This window comes from Falco punctatus (genome assembly GCF_963210335.1).
Source record: "Falco punctatus genome assembly, chromosome: 1".
NCBI classification, from domain to species: domain Eukaryota; kingdom Metazoa; phylum Chordata; class Aves; order Falconiformes; family Falconidae; genus Falco; species Falco punctatus.
This window is the reverse complement of record NC_137580.1, coordinates 93,057,245-93,084,808: the sequence shown is the minus strand read 5'-3', so window position 1 is coordinate 93,084,808 and position 27,564 is coordinate 93,057,245.

Below are 27,564 nucleotides of genomic sequence, written 5' to 3'. Positions count from 1 at the left end.
TCCCCAAGTGTAACATGGATCTCATTTACTCTCTGACTTTGCCAGGATCAGTGTCTGGGAGCACCCATGCTCTCCCGTCCCTCCCTTTGCATCTGAAAAGACTCCAGCCTCTTCTTAAGCCTTGCTTAGCACCTAGAAAAACTGTCTGGATACACAAAAGACACTTGATAAAAGCTTTCCTCTTTAGTACAGAGCAGAACTGGAAAAATGTGCTCTGAATTGGTTAGAGACATATAGAAAAGTCCTTTAACAGCTAGCACTTTCTGTGGAAAGCCCAAGAGAAAAATCACCGCTGCATGCCTTCCTGAGAAAGGTATTTTTTTATTTAAGATACAAAGCATTATTGTGTTTGTGTGCTGCCCTTCATCTGCATTATTCCACTTAAAATCCCATTTAAGAAATATGAAATAATTCAGTTTTCTTTAAAGATATATAAGCCCTATTCCCAGAGGGATAAAAGAGCAACATAAAAAAAGAGACAGCTTTAGTAAAACAGCACTGCCAGGGGGCACAATAAATACATAAATTACTCACAACCAGCAAGGCACAGTCACAAACTGCAGAACAAGCTCCCGAAGTACAAAGAAATATATTCACACACTAAAGGAAACTTGCGCGGTAATGCAGTGCTCTGCTGCCTGGAGCTGCAGCCCCTCCACTGATCATTGACAATGTTCTCTAGAAGGAGGATTCACAGTATCGTCCATACTGCTGGACTGGCTCTTACCTCTGGGTCCCTAATCCCCAAATGTTCAGACCTGTGGCTGGAAAGAAGCTGTAATTCTTCTGAAGCCCAACAAGCTCCCATCCAAACAGGATGGCTCACACTGCTCACCACCCTTTGGGACACGAGCAGAGCAGCGAGCCAGCAGCACCCCAGGCTCACACAAAGATGGTTCTATGGAACAGCAGGGGCTCAGGGAATCCCAAATGCCTCATACGCTTCATCCAGCTGTGTGCTGCTGGACCTGAGGACCATAGGCTGTAAACACCCATGCCAGCACTTGGGCCTTGTTGTTGTGTGTCTGTTCCTGCCATTCTTTTACACTTGTTGGTTCCTTTTCCCGTTACTCTCCCTGTTCATTATTGTGTTATATTCCTTCCCTGAGTTAGGCATCTCAGTCCTTACCCTTAAGCTGCTCACAAAAGAGCCAGAGGAGATGCTGGTCAGACTGTGCCAGCGAAGGAGGGAAGGTAAGAGGTTTGCTGCTCACAGGATTTCCTATAATCAATACCAGAAGGTGGCAGGAGCTGAGAGGCTGATAAATATATGTCCACTAGTGTCACAGCACAAGCAATTTAGCAAGCTGCAACAAAGCTTTACATAGGTCAAACTCTACTAGCCATGCTGTTTCTCCATCCTCCAGAGGCCAGACTACAATCCTCAGCTCTGCTATATCTGAGTTCCTCCTTCTCCCAGCTCCTCCTCTATCCAACCTCTTCTCCCACGCTCCTCAGGGCTATTTAACCACTTAGCAGGGATGAGCTACAGCTGCACATCATCCATGTCAATCAACCCACTGCCTTCGAAGCAAACCCACAGCTGCATATTATCAGTGTTAATCAACCCACTGCCTTCATTCCTCTACACACTAGCTATTTAGATGTCTCACTTAGAGGTATGGAGCAGAGCTTGTTGAAGTTCAGATGATGGACCCAACGCATTCATACTGTGAGGATCTGCCCCAGGTCTTAGCTGTGAGTCACCATACTGCCACTCACAGCCTGTGGGACACCTAGACTTGGAGTTAGACTTTGTGTAATGAAATTGATCCTGGCAAAAGCTTCAAGCCTTGGGGCAAGACCTCTCAAACAGCCTTTCTCAGCCAAGGTCCCCAGCAACATCTCTAGGACAGCTAGCTTCATGATAAATAAGTGGCTCTGGTGAGTGCCTTGCTTTATTTATTCTAGTCTCAAATCAAGAGGAGGTGGGAAGGAAAAGGAGGGAGCTGCGGGGGATTCTTTAGGGTTTCATAAATCCCCAGATTCCTTGTCTTCTGTTGCACATATAGCTACTAACACAGTTGACTTATGCATGTTATGTGATTTATTTCTGCCTAAACATTCTTACGTATTTTAATTTCCTAACTGGGCATGAATGGTTGTAACAAAAATCATCCTGTATGTGGGAGGCTAGGGTCCACTAGCTGCTAGAGTTCTAGAAACCTGTATTGTGGCAAGAAGAGTTTGACTATCATTTCTGTAACTCTCCTTCAAGTAGTTGTATGCAGCTAATGGACTATACACCTGCACCTCCTATTCATTGCATAAAACCATCCCAGCTCCTCAGTGTCTCCTTGTAAGACATGTGCTCCAAGCCCTGGCTACCTTGATAGGTCTCCAGTAGATCCTTCACAGTTTCTCAGCATCTCTTGAACTGGGGGGAGCTCAAAGTTGGACATAGTATTGCAGCCGTGCTTTGCCCCATGCTGAGTAAAGGGCCATAACTCTTTCCCTCAGTATGCCAGCCACTCTTCTCCGAAACGTAGCCCAGGGTACAGTTTGGTTTAATTGCAATAAAAAACACACTGATGGTTCATACTTGCTCTGGCATGCATTATAACCCCCAGGCCCTTTGCAGCAGGACCAGTGTATCAGAACACAAGCAGTGCATAGTGTGGTCCAGCTTCCCAGCAGTCTAAATCCAATGAGACTGAGCTAAGGTTCCTTATTAGAGATACTGAACTGGTCCCTTATATACTGAATTATGCATTCATAATGGCTATTATCATCCATCATGGGTTGTTATGTTCATTTCAATTGGTTAATGATTTTATCCATACGCTGAACACACACTAACATTGTAGTTACTTTTAGAAGCTATATTTAGATATTTTCTGTCCTGCATATCTTTCACCACGCAATATCTAAGGTGTCTTTTGTATCTCTTTGTTGTTCTTTGAAGGATTACCATCATCGCTCCTGCTGGTTAGTACCTGTGTGCTTATCCATTGAACTTCTGAGTTCCCTATTAATTCAGTTGCAGTTAAAATAATGAGGTATCTTTTCAGGCATACGCAGCACTTCTGTAGCCTGCTGTGTTCAGTACTGGAAGTACTGGCTTCTTTGAACTTCTCTTCAGTATTTGCAGGGAAAGACCGGAGATGGGCTACACCCCTATATTGCACTAACTAGAAAAAATAAATCACAGAGATAGGACCTAAGGAGTAGCCATGTGGGCCAGCAGCGTTAGGAAAAAGCATATGGAGACAGCAGAGCAAATGTGGGACACTGATGTCTCTGAAGTGCCTACAAAGAATCAAGAGGAAGGGTATATGATGCACTAGGGGACAAGACCATTGCAGCCTCCATGCTGCCTTTGCTCCAGCAGTCACCGAGCTGCCTGCCCACTGCAAGCAGGCTTCTTTATCTCAGATGGGTACCGCAGCTGACCAGTGTCTGACAAGGGACAGGGCTGTGGCAACAGCAAAGTTGTCAAAAAGTCTGGAAAACTGACTCTCCACCCTATGGGGCTTTGGGGCGTCCTCTGTCTTTGGTTCCTTGTCATCTTGTGCCTGCCCTTTCTCTTGTGTCTTTATTTATGGCTAAGCACAAGTGTCTTCATGTGTGGTGGCGTAACATCCATTGTAATGGGACCTCAGATGCTCTCAAAGCATTTTCAGCATTGCAGCACCCCTGGAAGTGAGGAGAGAGCTGGGCTTTCTCCTGCGTTCATGAAACCCCACTCCAGGAGAAAGGGAACAGCAAGGAGAGTATCGCTTTCCACTTCCAACGGGCAGGACTCAGCAGGATGGTGTGCGTAGGCTGGCTGGCTGTCACCACGGTAGGAAAGGCTTGGGGAACAAGAGTTAGTACCTGCAAGACTGCTGACCTCTCGCCCCTTCTCAGCTGCTTTCCACTCTGTGTTCTCAGTGAAGCTCCGGATAGCCTCTTGCCATGTTTATTGGAGCTTGTTCAGACATTTTCAAAGCAGCATTTTGGTTGCATTACTGTATCATAGCCTTAATGCAGCAAGGACAAATTGAAGAGTCAGCAGCTTCAAATGTTACCTTTCAGAGAGCATGCTTTATTAATATAAATTCTTAACTGCCTGCCTTAATTTTTCCTTGCTGTCATCTCAGTTGCTGCCTTCTCTTTCCATCCCTGTATTAAAGGTGTTTTCTTTTTAGCAGATCCACCTTTCTTGGCTTTGGCGCTCCACTGCAGCTGTAGCTGTGCATCACCACATAGCTGGTCTGCTCTGTGGACGACCAAGACAGACAAGATCTTGCAAACAACAGTATCAGAGAGAAAGTCCTCCATAAAAGCTCCACAAAAGGGAAAGAATTCAAGGTTCAAAGGCCAGACGGACCCATCTTGGGTCATATGGCAGCTGCTGAACCTGATCAGTTCCTCCTTCAGAACTTGATGTTGTGGTGATAGTCTCCAAGAATTGCTTTGTAGACTGTGCAAAGTCTTGCTTTGAAAGTACTTGCGGTTATTTATTCTAACAGAAGACTCCAGACCAAGCCTTTAAAAACTGGATGCTGTGACTCTATCAGTCATGTGAGTTGAGTAAAAATCCATGTTCATATATACAATATTTGCATGGCCCATTTTGATCATCCTCTGCAGGGTGCACAGTGTCTTCTTGTCCAGAAATCTCCAGGGTATGTTTTGTTTGGCATCCTTCATGGCATGTCACACACTTGAATGTCTTGACTGTTGTCTGGAAGAGCATTGTTGCACAGAGCCTACTCCCAAATTTGCAAGGAATGAAACTACAAAGGATCTGTCTACAGTCTGGGACAAAGGGGCAAAAGTCTTCTGGATTAATTAAATTATATTGAGGGGTCCCCAGGTGTTTACCTGCTTAGACAAAGTGAGAGATGTGGGAACAAAACCCAGCTTTCAAGGGACAGGTTGTAACACGCACAAAATCTTTTGGTTTTAACAGTACCTTGGCTAACCCACTCCAGAAACATCACCACGAAGGAACCCCTTCAGCTCCTGGAAAGCAAAAGTTAAGGAGATCTTACCCTTTGAGTAGTAGCATCTCCTTCTGAGTAGGAATATTTGGGCAGGCTGGGTCTTATCTGACGGCATAAGGTGCCTGCACTGGCCCCAGGGCAGGACCAGGGGCTGTTGTGTGTGGAATAGGACATCCAGGTCACCTCATCTTCTTACAAACTAAGGGGGAAATTGAATTAGCATATGAAATGGGAGGAAAATGAGACACAATTGATTCAGAGCATCATTCAGTGCTGCTAAAGGGCAGGTCAGTGTCTCCTTTAGCAAGGCACAGTTCTGCCTGGCTCCACCGTATCTCCAAAAGGCTTTGACACTTGCTCTGGCTAGAGCCCATGGTGAGCCAGTCCTGTGGATTTGAAGACATGGGTTATTGAAATTCAGCTGTTTCTGTCAAGGAGACTGTTCTCATCCATTGTTTTAGACTATTTGGGGGGATTTTAGCGTTAGTAAACAGTTCCTAGAAAGCAAATGAAACAGTCCAATTACTTTTGGCTTCTCCCAGGAGGTTTTTGATTTAGTAAAGTTAATTAATAAAAGAAGGCAGCAAGCAAGCTAACACAAGAGGAATATATTACCATCCTTAAGTCTGTCATTACAGCTGCATTTGCTCATCCTGACTCTCCTGACATTGAGACTGGGCAGCAGAGGCTGAAGGAGGGCGATCTAAATAGCAGAAGGATAAGAAAACTTGAGGTGGGGAGGGGGTGAGCATAAGGCAAGAGGAGTTTAGTCATCCAAAATACTGAACGCTCTCTCCCGTTCTTGGCTGGCATGCTGCTAGCTCACGGGGTTGTGCACATGTTGCATGAGAAAGACAGATACAGTAAGGCTTCTTCCCTGCACTCCCCCCTCTGCCGCGCCTTCATCCTTCATCTCATAACCCACTGAGGGATGTGCCCTGGGATGTGATGTGCCCAGGTGGCCACTGCCTTTACCTTGTTCCACAATCTCAGTGCTATGAGCTCTGTGAGCTCCTTCAGCCACTCTGCTGCTGGAACATCTTTGAGCATTCCCCTCTCCATCACTGATTTTCTCATCCCATTCTTTAATTCCCTGCAGCTTGGCCTGTTCAGAGTTGTTCTTTAAGTACTTCAGGAGTTAACCTTTCTGTCACTGTGTATGATTAAACCCTGTCACCCACTCTCAGAAGCTATTATGAACCCTCCTCCAAAGCCACCTGTGTTGTGGCAGTCACTGAACCGCTGACCATAGCCAGCCTGCTGCATGCTACATTAGTGTTCATTTACATTCTCAAAGCATAAGATTTGATGGCAAGTTTTTGGAGCAGAAACTCTCCATTCATCAGGGAGATACATGGACTCCATAGTGGTAGTCAAGTATTTATGAACCTCCACATAATATTAGATTAATACAATGGTAATTTATCAGCCTGGCATCTCTTAATCTAACAGGACTAAGAGGCAAAGGGGAGAAAATGGATGCTGAGTTTTTTCTGAGGCTAAAGTATTTGCGTCTGGTATTGGTGGATCATAAGATACAGCACCATAAAGGTTTCATGGGCTTTCACAGGCTGGCAGGGCTATTCTGACAGACACCTGGCACAGGGTGTTGCAAGCCCTGAACCCTGAGTCGGTGTAATTTTCAGGCCCTGAACCTCTGGTTGTGTTGCATCAAAGTTGTACAGAACAGAACAGAAAGTGCTTCTGCTGTAGCCTGGTACGGGAGGTCTGGCGCTGCATTTTGATCACTGCAGTAGGATTCGCTCTGCTCATCAGCTGCAAAGGGCAAGGAGGATTTGAAGAGACCCTGGTGTTGTCTTAGAATAAATAAGCCCCCCCAGCTGGATCTATTTATCAGAGGATGTAGCTTAAACTGAACTGCAAGCGGGAAAGCTAGAGAACAAAATGATAAAATGGCAGGAACCCTCCCCAGAATCAGACAGTGTTCACACAAAAGTCCTAAGGGAACTCAAGGACAAAACAGCTGTTTACAACCTTCACAGGATTAGAGATAATTTTTTTTTTTCAGGTTTTCTGGTTTAGCTAACAACAAGACTAAAAGACTGGAGCCTTCAGGCATTTGTAGGGAAGTGACTAAAGATAATGTATTGGGAAAGAGTCAGTGCAGCTTTTCTCAGGGGAAGTCAGACCACTCCTGAACACCACCAGAGGAGCCCGCAGCCACATCCTAGAGGAGCTCTGGTTGATTCAGTCCGCTCATAGTCTGGAGAGCACACAGTAAGGTCCCTCACAAGAGTCTTTTAGAGAAATTACATTGCCATAGGAAGAAAGGTGAAGGTCCTCATGTGGACAAATATGTGGTTGAAAGAAAGGAAAGGGGTTAGGAGCAAATGAGCAGTGTCACAGTGGGGGGAAGCCTGCAGAGAACTGCCTGGGTTTCTGTGCTGCTCAGCTTTCTCATAAACAATCTGGAGAAGAGCACAAGTGCTTAGGGAATGCTTTGCTGCTGAGGCATTGTTGCTCAGGGGACCAAGGAAGAAGGATTATAGAAGTACAATGTGATGAAATGGAAGGTGAAGTTTAATGTAAATAAATATAAAGTCAAGTGCCGGGCGGTGGGAAATACTAATTATTCATCTTCAGCAATGGCTCCAGTTGATTACTGTCATTCAGGAGTGAGGTAGTGAGATTATAACAGCTAGTTCTATGAATACATCAGCTCAGTACAGAAAAAAGCAAATACAATTATGGAATTAATAGGACAAGAGAGAATAGATACATAAAAATATATATGTGATACCAGTAAACCCATGATGAACCTCTACCCAAATACTGTGTGTGGTTCTGGTCCCTCCCATCCGAAACAGGAGATGCAGGAATGCTGGAAATGGTGAAGAAAAGCACAACAGGGTGAACAAGGTCATGGAAGGATTTCTGTATGAGGAGCAATTGGATTTCAGGAGATTTCAGAAAGCAGAGGTGACTATGAGAAATACAAAAACTGGAAAAAGGTGTGAAGGTGACAGGCTAAGAGATAGACAAGGGGAACGCCAGAAATAGACAGCTGGGTAGGGAAGCTCTCTTAGAAAGCACCAAGGGAGCTTCTGGACATGCCTCAGAGCCCCTTGCTTGGAGACAGGTACAGGGAAGAGCGAGAAAGCAGGTCCCACAGTCCCTGCAACACTCCTCATTCAGCCTGGTCATATCAGATCTAGCAAAGCGCAGCCAGCCTCATAATTTAGTGAGACCTCAAATGGGGAGGGGACAAAGCCTGAAACTGCAGGTGAAGGAGGGTGGGATAGGATAGGAAGAAGAGGTTGGACCTTGAAAGAAAGAGGCGATAGCTGCTTTTCAAATGAGATAAATGGGGTCAGGTGCTTCTTCTAGTAAGCTTTCTAAGAAAGGCAAGAAGAAAGATTTTTTTTTAAAAAAAAGGCATTTGCTCTGTTTTCTCAAACCAGCCCATGGGAGACTGCAGAAGGCAGGACAGCAGCAGGACGTGGCTCTCCTCCCAGTCTGGGGGGTTGTTGTTGGAAGGCAGGATGTTAGGGCAGATGGACTTTATGTGACCTTGTACAGCCATCCTCTCTCTGTGCTCCTTCCCCCTTTTCCTATTGCTGTGGCAACGAGGCGCTCAGTGATCGATGGCGAAGTGAGAGCACAAGTGTCCAGCAAACACAAACCTAGCAGCCCTGACAGCACTTCATTAGAGAAGTCAGTTAGCATTAGTGTGTAAACTCACTTAACTGTATAAAATGAAGCTCTTTTGCTTGTGTTAAAAAGGCAGGGCTGCACGGCTGGAGATCTGATCCCAAGCTCTTCTGGCTGGAGTTTTGAAGTGATGCAGCTCTGCTCTCAGCAGATGTTCCAGCTGTGTACCTAATGCAGCTGTGGCGTTACATGTGTGGCATGGACAGCATGCTTGGGCAAGCTGAGCGCTGTAAATCACGCAGTGGCCTTTAGAGCGAAGCGCTGGGTTTCCTTGCTGATGCAAAGTATTGTGCAACTGGGCTGGAAGATCTCTCAGTTGCGATCCCAGCCTATAGAGTTGTGACAGTTGGGTAATGGGACAGAAGAAAACTGTCTCTCCTTAGGATCTTGAACCATGCAAGCCACACAGTGGCCCTCAGCTGGTATTGGATCATTAGGAGCTCCTGCCACAATTGTGACGTGGACTTGATCAAAACAAGATGTGTTCTCTTTTTTGACATTGATGGTTTTCAGCAATGACAGATGTATCTCCCTGGACTCTAGTTCTTGGTGGAAAAGGCCAGAGAGGCAGTAATAAAGATGGGCATTGTTTGTTATCCATGTTCAACGCCTGCTGGAAGATGACAGGCTGTAAAGAAGGGACCACAGCTTTAGACCACACACAATCCAGGCATGCTGGCAGCCTTCCAGTGAGAAATGATGTTTAAATAGTGAACCAAAGTAGTTTTATACATTTGTTTTCTCTTGCACCTGTAGTCAGGAGCCTGTACTGTCAGAAGGATATCTCAGGAATAGGACAAACAGCAGCTGAGCTACCCATCCAAACAGAAAGAGAAATTGTTATCTTTGAATGGTCTCTGGTATTCCTGGCTGCTCTGAGCCAGTGACCTTTCCATCACGTTCCTCTCTGTTGTGATGGTGAGCGAGCGGATGCCTCTACATGCGTGGCCTCACTGCTCCTCCGCGTTAACAACCCCTGCCATTTCCCTGGGTGATTTATCCCCTGCCCTTATGGCTGCAGGGTCCTCTCTGCCTCATTGACTGATACTTGGTCTTATCCTCCACCTGGGGATTGCTCTTAGAATCATAGAATCGTTTGGGTTGGAAGGGACCTTAAAGATCATCTAGTTCCAATGTCCCTGCCATGGGCAAGAACACCTTCCACCAGACCAGGCTGCTCAAAGCCTTGTGGCTCTTCTGACATCTTACCTCAGAGCAGGAGGTAGGATCTGAGGTCAGAAGAGACCTCTGAGAGACTCTGGTTCAACCTCTGGTCAAAGCAGGGCCAACATCAGGTTGCTTAGGGCTTTGTGCTGCTGTTTGAATATCACCAAGGATGGAGATCCCTCCGCCCCTCTGTGTGCCTGGCCCAGTGTTTGATGACCCTCATCACCATTAATTTCCATTATAGCCCTTCTGTTCACCACGTGTGGAGCTGCCCCTCCTGCTCCTGTAGTGCACACTGTGGGGTCTCACATACCCTCTGACTGCACATGCTTCTCCCTGGCCCTACTAACCCACGCAGAGATGGTGCCGTTTGGCTGTCAGCTCCCCGAGCTACAATGTTTGCAAGATGTTCATGTCCAGGATTGCAGAACTGCCCCCCTTGGTGCTCGCAGTCTGGACTTGCTGGAAGCAAAATCTTCTCCTGGCAGTGGCAGAGATGAGATCTCAACTATTTAATTTGGAATGAAACATAAAGCTAATGTCTTGCTTTCTGTACAAATTAGCTTTCTTGCCCTGAAAGAAAGTTCTGGTCAAATTCCAGCAAAGGTAATTACACTGAGCTCACCTAAGTTCCTCTAAAGCCTGAACTGAAGACATTATTAAGGAATAATTGTTTCTTAATTTGCTTCCCACAACACAGCTTTGTACAGTGTCAAATAGCTGCACTCCAAGGGTGACTGAATTTCAGCCATGGTCACAATGCAGCTGATGGCTCTGTAATATTTCCTGGCTGTTGCCATGATGTAGCTCTTATACAACAGATTTGGAGCTAAAATTTAATCCATTATGGCTGTAAACAACACACTCCAATGTGAAGCAGGTGTAACCTATGTTGTCTGCTGAAAATATGAAGTAATAACTCTGAGAAAATGGTGAAAATCTAACCGTCTGTCTAGCTATTTATCAGTACATAATGTCCCCTGCACCCTGCTATTACTGGGGAGTGGGATTCATCTGGCTACATGTGTCCCTCTGCAGTCACTGGAGCTCTCATCAGTATAAGCAGCAGAGCCCAAGACACCATTAATCTTGTCCGAAAGTCTAAAATGGGTCAGCAAACAGCACCCAAAAGTGCCACTTTCTCTCCAGGTACTATAAAGGGAGCCCACAGAGATGTGATCAAACAGAGGCATTAAAAATTAGGAGGAATAAATCCCCCAGTTAATATCTTACCATGTATCAGAGCATCCTCATTGATCCCTGCATAAGTTTACTCAAAAAAAGCAATGGAAGAAGACACAGACACTGCTAACTCTCTCCCTACACTGCTCATCTCTTGCATGTCATGTTCTGGCATGTTTGTGTATGACTTGCACGTTCATTCAAGTCAGCTGTGAGCCAGCATGGTGACACCACCACGGGCGAGGCGAGGGAAAACTATCCTTTTACCTTTTTCCAGTCTGAACACTGACCTGTGCCAATCCTGTGCCCTTGGACATAACAGTCCATACGTCTATCTCAGGACAACTGGGCATTCCCCTGACTGATCATCTTGTATTCACCGGGGGAATGATGAGTCCCAGCAAGGGGAAAAATGTGGTCCAGGTAACCCTGAGTGGGGAGAAACTAAAAGGCAAAGTTTGCAGTGTCTGAAGCCAGCATGCAGAAGCAAGTCTTTTTTACCTGAGGGAAAGGTGGTGAGCAACAGAGCTCCATCCCCACAGATATTCCCAGATCTGGAGAACCCTGCCCCATAGTAGGTGCCTGAAAAGCTGGGGCAGCCACTTGCTACCCCCAGTCACTGCCCATTTGTGATCAGAAAAGGCTGCAAAGCTCGTTTTTCTCACCTAACCTCCTTCTGCGGTAACGCGTCAAGAGAGTCGTGCTTTTGCAGGAGCTTTTCTATCCTGTAACATATTGCACTCAGCATAAAAGCAATTTTACACAATGAACAAATTGCAGGGTATATTTCTTCTCACACCCTAATCTCTCTGAGAACAGAGTGGGCAGCAGCTCAGGTGGTCACAGTGGACAGGGAGGAGTTCAATTTATTGCCTGGAACATAACCCAGCATAAACAGAGCAGTGATGGAAATGTGGAATGTATTCCAGCAGGGCAGGGAGAAAGGCTGTTAGGAAAATGAGTTGGCCCTTTCTGATAAGCTGCTACATTCATTATATGTTGAACATAATTCACAGCCCCTCTGTGAACCTAAACACATTTGCTTTCCCTTCCATGTCTTTTTTTCTGTGTATCCAGGGTTTCTGGGCCATCTGTGAACCATTGCCACTCTCCCAAACTGGCCAGCACCAGTGTCCAGAGGCGACCGGATTCCGGATTCACAGGTAAGACAGTAGAAGAAAAATCTAGAGAAAGCAACCAAGTTCATTAGAAAGTTGGCAAGCAGGGGAAGAGTGGGGCAGTGCAGTTCAAAGACAAGGCTGCTATAGACATGTACCAGGCTGTGGAGCAAAGAATGCTCTGGAGAAGATGAAATGGGTGATCAGTCATCCCCTCTCCTAACACAAAGAAGTCAGAGCAAGAAGTAACTGTGCTGAGAAATGAAAAAGCAGAAATATGGTTTGTTTAGTCACAAGACACTGTAAGCCGTAGGAGCTCACTGTGGTGAGATGTGGGACAAAACCACTCTTGGAATCATACTTTTCAGTGGGAATCAGGCAATAAGGACTCCATCTGAAAACACATCAGATGAGATCGTTGGCTTTCATGTTTCAGCTTTTCTTCTGGCAGTAGGAAGCTGCTTTTTCTCCTAGCCTGATGTTCTCTCATGTGCGTGACATCTGTCAGGCTGGGGGTGTGAGCTGGGTGCTGGACTGAGCGGGACATTCACCCGATGGGGAGTGGTGTGCAAGGGTTGTTCTTTTGCACCAGCTTTGACGCAGGGTCATCTTGCTGGGGGATCCACCACCAGTAAGACAGACTTCATGATAAGGTGGCTGCCCAGACAGGTACCCAGCATACCCAGAAGCCCCGTATTCAGTCTATTTACGCACGTTAGTACCCACACTACATAGGTGAGTGCCAGATCTGATCAAGCTGGGCTGCTGCAGCTGTGCCTCTCTCTTACTGCTTTTCTTTGCTGGAATAAAACTTTCAAGGCTGCTTCTTTCAAATTTTATGAGGCTGGAGGTGAATCCAGGTAACATCACGTCTTTTGGTGCTCCTGAAGGCAGGAGCCTGAAGGAGCTGGGGTGGCAGGAAGGCTGCAGGTATGTGGCTGTGCTGGACATCCCTGAAGACAGCCCTTTTGCACGCATACTGCAGGTGGCCAGGTCACTTATGGACCACTCCAGCAGTGCCCACGTGGTGGCTGGGAAGAAGTTAGCCCTGAAACTGTGTCTTTTACCAGTACTCCAAAACCTGCTTGCCCCAGCTGGGAGAGAGGGGATCAGAAGCCATGTCCACACAGATGGGTCCTTCTTGGGGAACCACCATGCACCGTTCAAGCGACAGCCAGAGTTATGCTGGCTTAGTGTCCTTTGTTTTAAAGACAGACCCCTGATGGTTTTGATTTGTTCCTTGAGGTGATTGTTTATTCCTTCTTATAAGAGATGACCTTTATTTCATGTTACACGAGTTACAGGAAGGCCATATCCATCAGTCAAAATCTGGAGAGTAAGCAGTCCCACCACTGATTAAACCTTGCTCTAGGTGTAGAATTCAGCCTGGAGGAGCCTTGTCTTTTAACAGAAACTAATCACAAAGTTAGAGGGAAAAGGAGTTTCTCCTTTTGTGCTGCCAAAGATGGTGTTCCTCGTGCACTTGCACTAAAATATCACAGAGATGGTGTTGTGTTCCAGACTGCCTGTCAGATATTATCCCCAGCCTCTGCTTCTGCACTTGTCAATCAAGCAGGGGAAATGCATACAAGAAAAGTCTCCCAGACAGATCTGTGGGGACAAAACAGCAAATGTTCAGCCTACCCGGACACTCTGACATTTTGTTGCGAGGATTTAGTGAGTCTAATGGGTAGGACAGGGCTTTGAGATATCATACAAGGTCATCTCACTGTGATGGGACCTGAATATTAGAGCCTGGCGCCCTGGAAATCTCCATCCTGGCTGGCTGGGAGGGCTCTAGAGCTGGACTGCAGTTATCTTCCCTGGAAGCTGCCTTATTTCCCAAAACTTTGGGATCAAGTTCAGCATACTTCATCTCAAATACTGAGAAGCTGCATCTACACAGCATCTTGAGACCCAAGGGGCTGCTACCTTACTTGGAGAAGTTCCAGAATTCCAGAAATTACTCCCATTTCCACTGAGATATAATGACCTGTTTGAAATGTGTGTTTAGATACTCTGTAGCTGAGACAACACTATGTAGTTAATCTTTCCTCAATGGAAATTTTTAAATCTGTAAATATATGATAGTTAAGGACTGGCTGGCCAAGGCAGGTCTCCATGGTCCACCAGCCGGTGTACTCAGGGCTGGAGGGCAGGCAGGGTGGCCAAGAACGATGACTCAGTCACAGCGCCATTTCTGCACCCCACATGGATTGTGACCATTTGAGCGATGGCAGCAAGTCAAAATGTGCCCCTAAAAAGAAAGAAGCTTCCTGTTTTCCCAACTGAAAAGCTCTCCCATAGATCACTAAATATAACAGTCATTTCCATAAGCCTTGCTGGAGTTTATATGGAAGTAGGTTCTCAATTGCTTGAGGTGGGTAATCAGATATAAGTCAGTATGCAAATGGAACAAATGCAAATGCTAAAATTATGGCATTAGAATTTTATAGAATATAATTATAATTTTAACATAATTAATTTTATATAATTATCATGGAACTTGTAAGAGAAGAACTTTTTGTCTGAAGAGAAGAAATTTGTGTGAGGAAAATGAAAATACAGAAAATGACAAGGTTACTGCTGCAGAAACAAAAGTGTATCACAGCATTATCAGTAATCATTAAGATAGATTTTTGTGATTGTCATAACAAATTAAACACTTCTTTCTCAGGCTTCACTTACCAGTAAAATGGCAAATCTTGGTAAAGCAAAAGAAGTATGTGTGCTGCCAAGAATGGATTAGCTCTCCTTCATCTGAGGAAAATTATTAATAAAGGCTGACCATGGTTTTCTTTACTGTTGATACTTCATGCTGTGAAAATAAGAGAATCCGTTGTTATGCATTACGTATGCATGATTATTTTCAAGATAACAAAGGTAACACAATACTTATTTAGGAATTATGAAAAAATCAAACAGTTTGAGCTTTTGATTATTTATCATCATTTGTAGATGCTACGCTAATGTTAATTTTGGTAGCTACCGTTGACTCCAAATTAACGGGAAATGAGAATAAATATGTGCCCTCCACTAAGTACCAGCTTACATACAGCACAAAATAACAGGGTATGCCACAGATATATCATAATTTTATTCAGAATCATCAATAAACAATTTCTATCACTCAGCTTATTAAAGCTGTTCCAGCACGACAGAGATCTTTCATTTTGGCAACCTTGAGTGTGTAGAAATATTGAGGTATATCCCCAGAAGCCTTTTTTTTCTCTATCATGTGCAGCTAAAAGGATCATTAAATGATTTCCTGTTATTAGAGGTTACTTCTGCACATTGAGAGAGGGCTTTCCACATTGATTTTTTTTTTTAATGTTATTAAACAGTAATAAAGCTGGTGATGCAGAGACCCTCTTTTTGATAAAGCAATATGTACATATTTGTTTATTTATTTCCCCAGACACCAAAAGATTTTATTTTTATGACACAGCTAATTAAAACAGTCTCATCTCATGTTCTGTTTATGAAGTATTGCAGACATTGAAGTGTGAGCTAAAATAAAAAGAAGCTGGTGACGGATTATTTGGCCACAAATGCGGCTTCTATGAAAAAAAACACTGACAAAGTAGGAAAGAAGCGAAGAGGTTTCATTCCATTGCATTTTGAGATGAGGAGGAGGGCTGTTTTTTTATCAGGAGGCGTTTGGGAGGGTTGAAGTTGATTTTGCTGCTTGGATAAGGACTATTGTGTGCAGAAAGACTCAGTAGAGTATGTGCCTTTCAATGGTCCAGGAGCCCTGTGTGTGGAAACGTCTGAAATTCAGGTTTCAGATAGTTCTTTCAAATTCTGACACCATGAGGGACATGTGTTGTCCACGTATCAGTGGGAAGAAAGCTTTCCTTGAATTACTAAATATGAATAGGCTGCAGAATTCTATGACATATTGATTCTGTTCAGGCTAGCCTGCAAATTAAAGTTAATCCTATTCGTACATGTAAACGGTGTTTTACAAATTCATTAAAAATAACATAGGAGCTCCGGAATGCACTAAAGGTGATTAATGTGTACCATTTTAAATAATATACTACAACTTACAAAATCTGAATTATTTATGAGAGCGGCAGTAACATCTAGTGGAAAGAAAAATAAATGAATGACTAAGGTAAACAGTGTTTTTCTAAATATTGCTTCACGTACAACATTATTTCCTCATCGCCAGTCGGTTGTTCCTCATCTTCACAGAACCACAGAACTGCTGAAGTTGAAGTCATCTCTGGAGATCACCTAGCGCAGCTCCCCTGCTCAGGGAGGGTCACCTACAGCAGGCTGTCCGAGATGGTGTCCAGCAGGGTTTTGAATATCTCCAGGGATGTCTGGACAACCTGTTCCAGTGCTCCAACACCCTCAAAACAAAAAGCTTTTTTCTTAGGTGTAAGTGGAATTTCCTGTGTTTCAGGTTTTGGCCATTGCCTCAGGCACAACTGAGAAGATCCTCAGCTCATTCGAACCCTCCTATCATGTATTTATACATATAGATAAGATCTCCCCACCCCAAGACTTCTTTTCTCCAGGCTGAACAGTCCCAGCTCTCCCAACCTCTCTTTGTATGAAAGATGCTGCCATCCCATAATCATCCTCTTGGCCCTTTGCTGGACGCCTGCTCCCAGGACGGTCAGCAGATGTGCAGGAGGAGCTGCAGCCACAGGAGGAGAGGCAGAGGAGGCTGTAGCACTGGACACCTCCAGAGCCAGGGCAGATTTACTACTCCTGGCAAGTGTTTTGAATCCAGTTTGGGGTCTTGAGACATCAACTAAAACCTCATCAAGGTGCAATAAGAAGCGAGAGCTCCCCTCTGCTGTCCCCAGTGCACCCCCATCCCAGTTAGTGGTGTTTGACCACGCTCAGCCACCTGAGCCACATGATAATTCTTCGTCCTGCCAGTGCTGCAGCAGTCCAGGCTGGATTTATCACTTGTGCAGCCACCTCCGGTAGCTGTTAGAAGAAAATGGAAAAAGGAGCCCTCCGTCATCCCCTGGGAACCCACTGAGACAGAAACTCCAGGCATCTGTTGTGAAGATGGACAGTTTTAATACCGTACAAGAGCCCACAGACACTCACCCTGACTGTAGTGTGTTCGACAGTGCTTACTTTGCTGGCACATGCCTGCTCTCACCTCTTGATATTTTTATTATTTTGCTGACAGTTTTTCTTTCCAGCTGTTTTATGAGCCAGACTTTTCATTTTGGTTAAAGCCCAGGAAGCATCAACGTCAAGCAGGGACAGGGTTAAAGGAGGTCAAAGGAGGAGGCAGGAATTGCAGTCTGCAGCTCGGATGCTTTATGTTCTCCTTAGACCTACCTGCCAGCGCGTCCCGCCACGGCCACATGACGGATTTGCTCTTGGCTCCTCACTAGACACCTTGCACGGCAAATGCATGGGGAGAGAGATTACATCCCAACCTGGAGTGGGTAGTTGTGGCGCAAACTGACCACCACTCGTAACTCAACAGCACCGATCGATGCGGAGCGTGTGGTGGGAATGGAGCGGAGAAGGTGGGAGCACACGTGAGGTTGTGCTGCGGGCTATGGTGGGGCAGCTCAGGCCGGTTCCTTGCTTTGGAGCGTGAAGATGGTGGGATGGCAGAGGATGAGAGCCCTCCTTCACTAGCTGGTGTAAGACAGCTGCCCTAGCCACCGACGCTCAGGACTAACACCCCTTCTTAACTAGGAGTGCTGCATCAGCAAAGTCCCTGTAGGAAAGTCATCCCAAGGTCAGCAGGACCTGCTGGACCGTGCCTGTGCAGAGTAGCCTCCTGGACAGAGAGAAATGATACCCACCATCCTCTCGGGTACAGGGGTTCTGCAGGATTCATCTGTGGATTAAGCACTGGAGACAGACTTTGGCCAAGATTCAGAGACCTCACCCGGCCTGGTCTTTGTCTCTCACCCATTTCTTCCTCCTCCAGATCAGCGTTACATGGCAGGGATGAAGGGGGCTGAGGCATTGTGTTCTGTCTTTCCCATACCGTACAGCCAACGGGGAAGAACATAGTGTGGAAGAAACTCAAGCCAGCTACCAAAGCACAGAAGGAGACCAGAAGCTCCCATGGAATTTGGTGGTCCAGATCACCTACTTGTTAGAGGACAGTGGCTAACTTCTGACACTGTGTCAAGGCTGGGTCTCCTCTGGACGCTCTGGACTCGTTCTGTCCTCTCAGAAGAAAAAAAGAAATGGGTAACAAGTATGCTTTTTGCCATGGTTCTCCACTGTTGCTGTCCTCCAGTGCTACTGTAGCCAAATCCACAACCATGGCAATGACAGGTCTTAGGTAGGGTTTTAAGAGCAGATACTCCTCTCCTGGACAGCCAAACGTTTAGCATTGTGACAGCTGTGAAACAAACGCCTGGATATTTCCCCCACTGAAGGTACACAAGAGAGACAGAAGAATTAGGAATGCCTGAAACATGCAAAAAGGGGAGTTCTTTCCAACGGAGCTCTTTATTTGGAAATGTGCCGTTGATGAAGTTGTTTTTCTGTTCAGTTTCTTATTATGACACAGAATTACAGTCATTAGCACTTCACATTTAGTGACAATCTCCTTCCTTTGGAGACCGTTATGATATGAGATTATGAGACAGGAGTGATCTGAGTGCTCCTCAAGGGGACCTCATTATCTTGTCCAAAGAAACTTATGTTCGTGTTAAAACAGAGACTAGTAAACCAACAACAGCAGCAGCCTTCAGGATCAAAACCAAGACCCTGTTTTGTGTTGCCAGCCAAAACGGCACAGCAGAAGCAGCCATGGCATGGCATCAAGGCAATGAAACGCTTCAGGGTCTCGCCCTGCAGCCCTGGTTGGGTTTCAGTAGGCGAGACGGGAAGAGTCAGGTAAGGCAACAGGGCAGCCTGTTACCCCAGCATTCATTTTCTCAAATTGCTGAGCACCTGCTACTGAATAAAAACAACAGTTCCCGCTCCTAGACATGTGTTGGGAGTAAGGCTGGGTGAATAATTGATTTTTTCAGTTCAACTACCAAGTTAAAAAGTGGAAAAAAAAAATCAATTTGATCCAAACAAAAGCGGGTTTTTTCAATTTTCCTTGCCAAAAAGAAAAATGAAACAATTCCACTTCAGTGATTAAAAACAAAAAAGTTTAATTCCAGTTTGGGCCATTTTGAAGAAAATGGCACCTGCAGCCTGGAAACCCAAGTTATAGCATCTTTTTACACTCAACAGCCCATTAGCTCCAGCATTAGCATAGCTTGGAGCTGCGTCTCGGCACTCAGCATCCACACAGGGGACAAAGTCCCCATGTTTCATGGCGAATCTGTTCCACTTGTGTTTTACTCGCTGGAACAAAAAAGAAAACCAGGTGTCTCCCCTACTACCACATCCCTCTGAGATGCAGGGTTACTCTAGTCCCCAAATTAAGTATTTTGTCTTAATCGAAGGAAAGAGAGTGCTTTATCTTCTTGGAACTACTTGTTTGTTTTTTCACTCTTAACAGACCGGACATTTTACGAAAGTTTCTTTGAAATGCAGATCAGAGCAAAGCATTTTAGATTGGTTCATTCCCACACTGAAGTTCACTGAAGACAGTCTGCCAGGTTGCTTTGCCTTTTCCATTTAGAAACTTGGCCAGAGCCCAAAACTGTTACTATTAAGTTTTAATTCGACCTCAGTAGCAGCAGATACTACTGATGGTCCTGTCAAGAAAGGCAGAGCTGTTTCACTGGTCCACCTCATATCAGAAGACAGGACTCAAGTGTATCTCTTGTTTCATCCTCAGGCAGATGAACTGTATCTGGAAAGAAAGTCTATCTTGAACATTTTTAAAAGGGATGTGGGGGACAGCAGGGAGAGCCATGTGAAAGCAAAAACATAACGACAAGTGTTAACATTGACCAGCCTTTTATTTTAAATCAGAAACACTCACCCAGGCTGCAAGAAACGTAGGTATTTATTTGCTCTTCTGTTTCAGAATATCCCAAGGCACATTTCCTCCTTTCCAGAGAAGGCTTTCACTGCTTCTCAAGTGGCTACTTGGAAAAAGGTATCTGGGAGGGAGGGAATGGGGACTTTTCTCCTGTTTTGTGGAAGCTGGCCCCCTAAAAATAACTTGGAATTTAGGTTGTGGGCTGAAACTGAGTTTGATTGTGTAGCTGAACCTTTGGGGGACATCCTTCCTGCAGAAAGATGCTTTTGTGTTAGCAGTGGGCACTTTATGTTCTAATGTATCTCAAGACTTGGGGCCAGGGCACTCCCATCCCACTGGGACTGAATTAAATGGAGTCACGCTCCAGCTTTTGGGCCACCAAATCTTGATAACTGTTCTACAAAAGGACCAGTCTGACAGCTGGGAAGATGTCCTGCACTAAATAACTGCCTCCAGTTAGCACCTGGGTCACCCTTCAAGGGAAATGAAAGAGAACTTTGATCAAGGAAAACTTTGAGCAAATAGAGAACTTCAAGGCAGAAAACAAACAAACAAACAAAAAACCCCAAAAAACCCCACCAGCACCCAACACGTGTGGTGAAAGGCAGCTGAAAAGGATGAGAACGCTGCTAAGGCTTTTGCTGTAAGTAGGGTTGCAGATTTGGATTTTGCACCTACGTTTCATGTCTCTATCCAAGTCTTCAGGCAAAAAGATTCTTGAAGCATCTGAGGCAGCAAATACACCTACACTGTGGTCTCAGGGATTGCAGTGCTGACATCACACGCGTACTAACAGCAGACAACGACAGCTGGTGAAAATACTAACACTCTCCCAAGTGAGAAAGAGGTGCTCCTCCTTCCCATCAGAGGGACCGAGTTACAGACACAGATGCATCTTCTGGGTGGTACTTGACCCAACAGCCTCCCTCCCCCATGACTTTTGGTCACTTTGTCCATGACTCCCTCCTACCTCCATCCCGAATAAACCAAGGGTGTGATAGCTCCATCCATAGCACAGCTGCCAAGCAACGGCAGCAAGACGAGCAGTCAAGAGATTCGCACCAAACTGGTGCGAGCATCAGTCAAAGCTCTTCTCAACAGAGCTGCAGGACATGGTCCATCTGAGTATGTCCATACAAGTGGCCCAGAGGTGAGCCAGTGACACTGTGGCAGGAGCTCTGCCTTCATGTGCATCAGTACTTGCTGGGCAGGGGTTTAACTTCTTTTTATGGCAGCATCTGTCTCGGGCTAATCCCATTCCCCACCCAAGCAACACACAGTTCAGTCCCACTGATACTTCTCTATGTAATTGTTGCCCAATTCTACTAATTAAGGCCCCTGGAAAATTTTATACATGCTAAGGGCAGGAAAAGATGCTGGGCTCAAAGGGGGCATGGCATGGATTCATCCAGGCAGCCTGTTTTATAGAAAAAGGTAGGAGCAGAGCAGTGGTACACACAGAACTTCTAAAAACGCAAAGAGCACTTATGGAGGAACATACTGGGAGTGATTTTTTTCCACAATTAATCCTAATTGGGATGGCTGGGAGGCAGCCACCTCTACATTTCCCTTACTGCTAAAAGGGAGAAGGTTTACTTGCATTTCAGCCCTCTGTCCCACCATGCTTGACTGGGAGCACATTTTGCTGTATGAGTATGGGAGCTTTGAATCAAACCTTTTAGAAATACTGTATTGTTATTCTCAGTACAGCCCCATTTCTGCCTTCGATTTTCTGGCCTGAAATACGTGAATATACACGCCTCAGTGCAGGCTCAGAAAGCCAGCTGTTGTGGGAAGTATCACTTCCCAGATCAAAAAAAACCTAAATTCACAAATGGTACATCTAGTGCTTCTACAGGTGTGGGACACACACGCATGAGCTCTGCAGTTGCTATGGATGCATGCAGTGGATGCAGATGGGATTTCTGCATCTGAACAGTCCGGTTAGTTCACAGAAAATACAACTGGGCTGCTCTCAGCCTGGGGAAACTTCATTGAGATTAATTACTGTGTGGAATTAGAGGGTTATCTCCAGGTAAACCAGCCAGACAGCCTTAGCCTGGCAGAAATATCGCGTTCAAGTAGTTCGGAGAGCTTGTCTTTCAGGGATGAGAAACCAAGCCCTGTGGTAGAGCAAAAAACACCTGGCTGGGTAAACCAGCTGGACCACAGGCGTGAGAGGTTTCCCTCAGCCCAGCCTGCAGGAGTGCAGAATAAAGCAGAAGAAATTAGGGAGAGCTGATCCGTGGGGGAACAGCTGAGGTGCACCACCTCTTCCCAAGATGATGCTCCCTGTGTCCCTGAGTGCTGGGAAGCAAGCACGCAGCTGCATCTTGAAAAGCGAGGGAGGGGGCTGGAGCAGGGGCCGTGTTTCTGCTTTCTCGCTTTGCATCTGGCAGAAGCCGTCGCTTTCCAAGGCTGCCAGTCTATCACCTTTCATCAGTGCAAAGTATGTTTCGATAAAGAAATGAAATATGCAAGCTGAGGATAATTACAGGTTGTAGATGGCAATAATAGCTGTAATTTGGATTGTGGAAGCAATAAACCCAGGCTCAATCACTGGCTGCTTTATTTGGGAAAGAGCCCAAGCTGCAAACACTGAAAATGAAATTTATGAAAAATATATATTTCAAGAAAAGTAATTAGCATATGTCTGTTGCTGTGGTTGCAGGGGACTGAGTGCTTCCAACTTTCTGCAGGCTAAGCCAAGATGTTTGCTTTAACATAGGCAGGCTGGGTGGGAGACAGCTCTTCACAGGCTATCATGAGTAGCCGGAGCTGGTGGGATGAAGCACCTGCCAGAGGCGTGACTCTTTCATTATCAATGATTAGTCCTGTAGATTGGACATTGAATGTTTAGGCAGCTAGAGGTAGGTGGGATAAATTTTACTGTCATTTGATTGACGTTGGGTCATCAAAGAGGCGCTGTAAAAAAAACCCGTTCCCACCAAAGTTGCCATGTTCGTGCCAGTGGACTGTAAAACATTTCTAATTGTGCCTGCTGCTGACGGCTGACTCATTTCACGCTGCTCCAGTTTATGACATGTGCTCAGCAGGTCATACGATGAGAGGAAGATAAGGAAAATCCCATCTCAGTTTTTTGATGCTGTCTGCCTTTTTTCTTTTTCTTTTGCCAGTCTGAAGTTTTCTGTTAGCTTCTGTGCACCAGCGTCCTACTCAGCTGTGTCTAGGCTCATTTTAAGCACCTCAAGTAAAACAAGATCAGGGAAAAAAGAAAAAAAAAAAAGAAAAAAAAGGATGCAATTAATAAGCAAAGTGTTACACAAAATAACATTCAGGATGAATGAGACCACATGTTATTGTTGACCAAATTGAATTAGTGTCCTGGGCATAAAGAAATGGGGGAAACTGACAATGCCCAAGTGTTCCGTCTAGACACTCTCAAAACAAAAATGTGCTAAGGAAATGTAAGCAGAGTTTGTTTGTTTGGGTTTTTTTAATTAAATTGTATCTTTTCAATGTAAAAACAGCCAGCATCAAAGGAGCAAGACTTAAACAAAGCAGGCAGATCAGCCCAAAGTAAAGCACAGTATTTATCTGCCTCTCAGTGGAAACATTCCAGACTGACCTAAAAGGAATTGAGGGATGCTTTTTTTCAAACTATGTGCTTCCAACAAGAACAACAGAAGTTCCTTCCAAAACAAACTTCACTGGATTTTTAAGCTTGGTCACTGAAATGAAAAGACTATTATTTTCCCAGATCATATCTGAAGAACCGAAGTTTCAATCATCTACCTCCCAGAACTTCTTCCTCTGTAAAATTGATCTCCAGGGAGACTTTCCCTGACAGTTTAACCATCCTTGCTCTCATTTTCCTCCCATTACTCCTAGAAAATTATTTTGTTAGGGTTATCATCATGAGCAATGGCTATTCATGAGACCCTTCTTACTCTGCTCTGTGTATTATGGGATGGGAATGTGGTTGGGAATTCTCTTACTGCAGATGGATCGGTAATTTTTTTACCTTTAAATATCTCTTCAGCAAAATATCTCAGGTCTGTCCATTTTTTGTGGACGTGGGACTTAATCCTAATGAAATGGAAACCGCATAATTAATGACCCATGTAGCTCACTCTGGAGGTGGGAGGGCTGTCAAGAAACAAAAAGAAAGAAAAAAAAAAAGGAGAGAAATGTTAACTGCCATCGGTTTCTGTAGAATCAGCAAAACAAAACAAGTTGGTTTTCATCTTATTTACCTCTGGGAGCAGGGGTCTGCTCTTGGTTTCATGGGTGTTAAGCAGGACCCTCCTCGTGGCTTCCAGCCCAGACACGGTTTATTTGAACATAAACTTGATCTGATCCAAGTACCGTGTATCCTGAAGAAAAAGCACACACACGGAGGCATCTTCACACTCACCTTGAACACGTCAGAGCAAATCCAGCTGCAGTTTCACTCTCTGGACACAAATAAGCCGTGATGGAAAACTAGGTGCCAGCACCAGCACGCTGTGCCTTGGCCAGCCAGCTGGTGGCCTCTTGCAGGCTGCTGCTGCTCCCCCAGGAGATGGCCTGGCACGGCTGCAGAGCAGCAGGCACATGCTCTTAGCAGGTGATGTGCAAAGCAGGGGCTTGCATGGGAACTCCAGAGACCTTGCACTGCCCTGCCACAGGTTTTCTAGCTGCTGGAGCATTCAAGAAGCTCCTGCCTCACGTATATTTGCTGTGCAAGCTCAACAGATGATGCTTCTGCTTTCAGGCACGTGTTCATTCATCCATGGCAGCAGTGAATGGTCCACTCCTGTCTCCTTCTGACACAGCCATACGTAGGTCATTGCCTTCTCCACCACGTGTGCCCATTGCCTTGGCTGTCTCACATCAACCACAGGTACCAATACTTCTTAAGATATAAGCTGAAAAGTTATCTTTTTTTCAATTCTTAGCCAAACAAATCGGTAATTCCTTTTCACAGTAGTTTAAGGGTTTCCATCACCAGCCTCTCTCCTGTGTATGGACCAGCATTTGCAGCAGATCATTTTTCCATGTTCTCTGAAAGACTGAGAATGGGAAGAGCCTCAAGGACCCTGGCTGAGGGTCTGGCCCTAGCTCTGCAAGAATGCTGTGCACGAGGTGATGCCAAAACCTGACAGGTGAAGGCACTCAGCACTGAAAGATCCAAGGAAAGTAACTGAGTGACATCCTGACATAGAAGTCACGCAGATCAGCAAGAAAGGAGGAGTTAAGAAAAGGCTGAGGTCTCTAGGGTAGCTGTGGTGCACCTGATAAACTGCGGCATGGTATGTAATCCTTGATTTTCCATAAAGCCTGTACAAAGTTGTGTCTGCCTGTGAATCTTTAGCACTTGGGAAGTGATGTAATGAGCTAATAAATACTTGTCTGCATGTCAGTAGGACACGATGTCCTTGGCTTCAGCACACCAGCAGGTTGCAATGGCCTTTGGACACTCCAATTCACACAGTTTTAAGTGCCTGGATGTGTTACTTTCCTCTTAAACACTGACCATTTTCCAGCATTTTGGTCAAGAGACTTCTGACACTGTCTGACACCAGCCAGCCTGTGTGCTTTTCCTAAGTGTTGTCCAACTGAGATCACTGCTTTCCAGAGACAGGAAGACGTATGACCTGGCGTGTCCGACTGACGTTTGCTCCACTCCGTTGCCACTGAACACTTCCTCGGGTTTTATTGCAAATTTAGTCAGAGAGCACTGCAGGGAGCAACACAAGTGCGATTTGCAACTGACTCAACAGAAGAGATGAGTGGTTTGGCAGCTATCAGAAAGTTGCCATCATCAAAATATCACAGGCTATTTTTGTCATTCTCACCTTACTAATTCCACAAAACCACCCATGCCTGGAGCTCCTCACAAGGTCTCATTTGGCTCTAAGCCACCCCATTCTCAACCCAGGCTCAGTACCCTGCATACAGCAACACAAATGCTCACCAGGAGAAGGGCAGAGCTGTCATACAAAAGCGGATGCTCAGCCCCTATCTCCGTTGGTCTAAGACATGTATGTATATATGTATATACAGCTGAAACACTCAGCTTTTAGCTAAGTAATGGTGAGATTTGTATTCACATCCATTTCCTGGCCATGGACTCCCCATCTGAACAAAATTTTATGGGTAAATCTGACAGGGGCACTTAAAATAGGAGCTAGTTAGATTTAGAAGGCCGTGTTTGATATTGTGGTGTTCTTCAAGATGCATTTTCAACTTCTGTCTAACCCTGGAAATACCGCTTCAGCTTTCAGCATCCAGCCCGCCCCCCCCAGCCTGGCTTCCAGGTCAGGCAATTGGGACCCGGGTTAGCAGGAGCCACTCCCATGCTGGTGGCATCCTACTCACATCTGTAGGCTCTGGTCATGTCACAACACCAAAACCAGCTATTCTCTTTTGTCTCCCAGTCCATCTACTGGGTCAGGCTCTTCATAAAACGGAGCTGTCACTTTTTCTTTTAAAATACAGCTGAAGCAGGAGGGGCTTCGCAAGGACAAGTCAGGTGTACATGCCTGCCTTCAACAGACCCAGGACCTGGAACCAAGGAGCTGCAATGAAGGAGCCCCAGCAGGAAGGTCCCCCAGTGTCACCAAAATTGGGAACCAAACCTCTGAACACCACTGCAGCATTAAGAAGCGAGCACTCCTCTGTTGCAGTGCTGGGTGCTCGGTGGCATCTCCACAGATCAAGCACACCTGTGTAGATGTTACCGTTACATTTATACACAAAATTACAAGGTCGTACACTCCCAGTTCCAATGATTGGTTAGTAATTTGCATATAACTGGAATATTTACTGTGTCATCCTTTTCTGTTACTATGCTTGCGCAAGGGAAGGGTCTTCACCTGGGCAAGGGTCGTCTTGACCTGTGGGTGTGATTTTTAGTGTTATAATGAAGGTAGTTCGCTTCAGGACACCTTACAAGTAAGTTTTGTTGCCAAGTTGGACTGCTGGATGTTGGTCTTGCCAAGCTGTCCAATAACTCATCCTATACACAATAGAACCTGGGTGCTCTGGTTATGGTATAGAACGTAAGGACTGAAGGTATTATGGTCTATAGCATAGGGACTTCCAGGAAGAGTCTCAGATAACAAGCAGCGCAGCAATTCATACATCATTGGTTAATAAGTGCTAATGTAATTCTAACACGGAGGTTAACTCCTTAAAATCAAAATGCTCTTATAACGAACTGTTACATAAACACAAAATATAGAAAGATTCGATAAAATCTTAAGATAATTTGCAACACCAGCAGAACTCTGTAGGTGTCCTGACCTTGAAGTCATTGTGCAGCCCTATAACCTGCAACACAGAGTGCAGAGCTGTTTTCCCTTGCTTCAGAACTGGAGAAGCACAGCCTACAGGTCTCCAAAACCTTCAGGGGAAGAGCAGCAGATGCCTCTGGGGGAAAGTATTTTTCTGCTGGGGAAGTCAGGAGGAGGAGTGCAGAGTGGTCCTCATCCCCATGCATGTCAGCTGGGAGACTGTTTACACTGGAGAGAGCTTGGCATTTGAATTCCCTTTGGAAATGTGCCCAGCACAAAGGATACCCTGACCTCTGCTGGAGCAAGGCTGGGGAAAAGCAGATAGGAAAGACTAGGCGTGGGAATTACATCTGGGAACA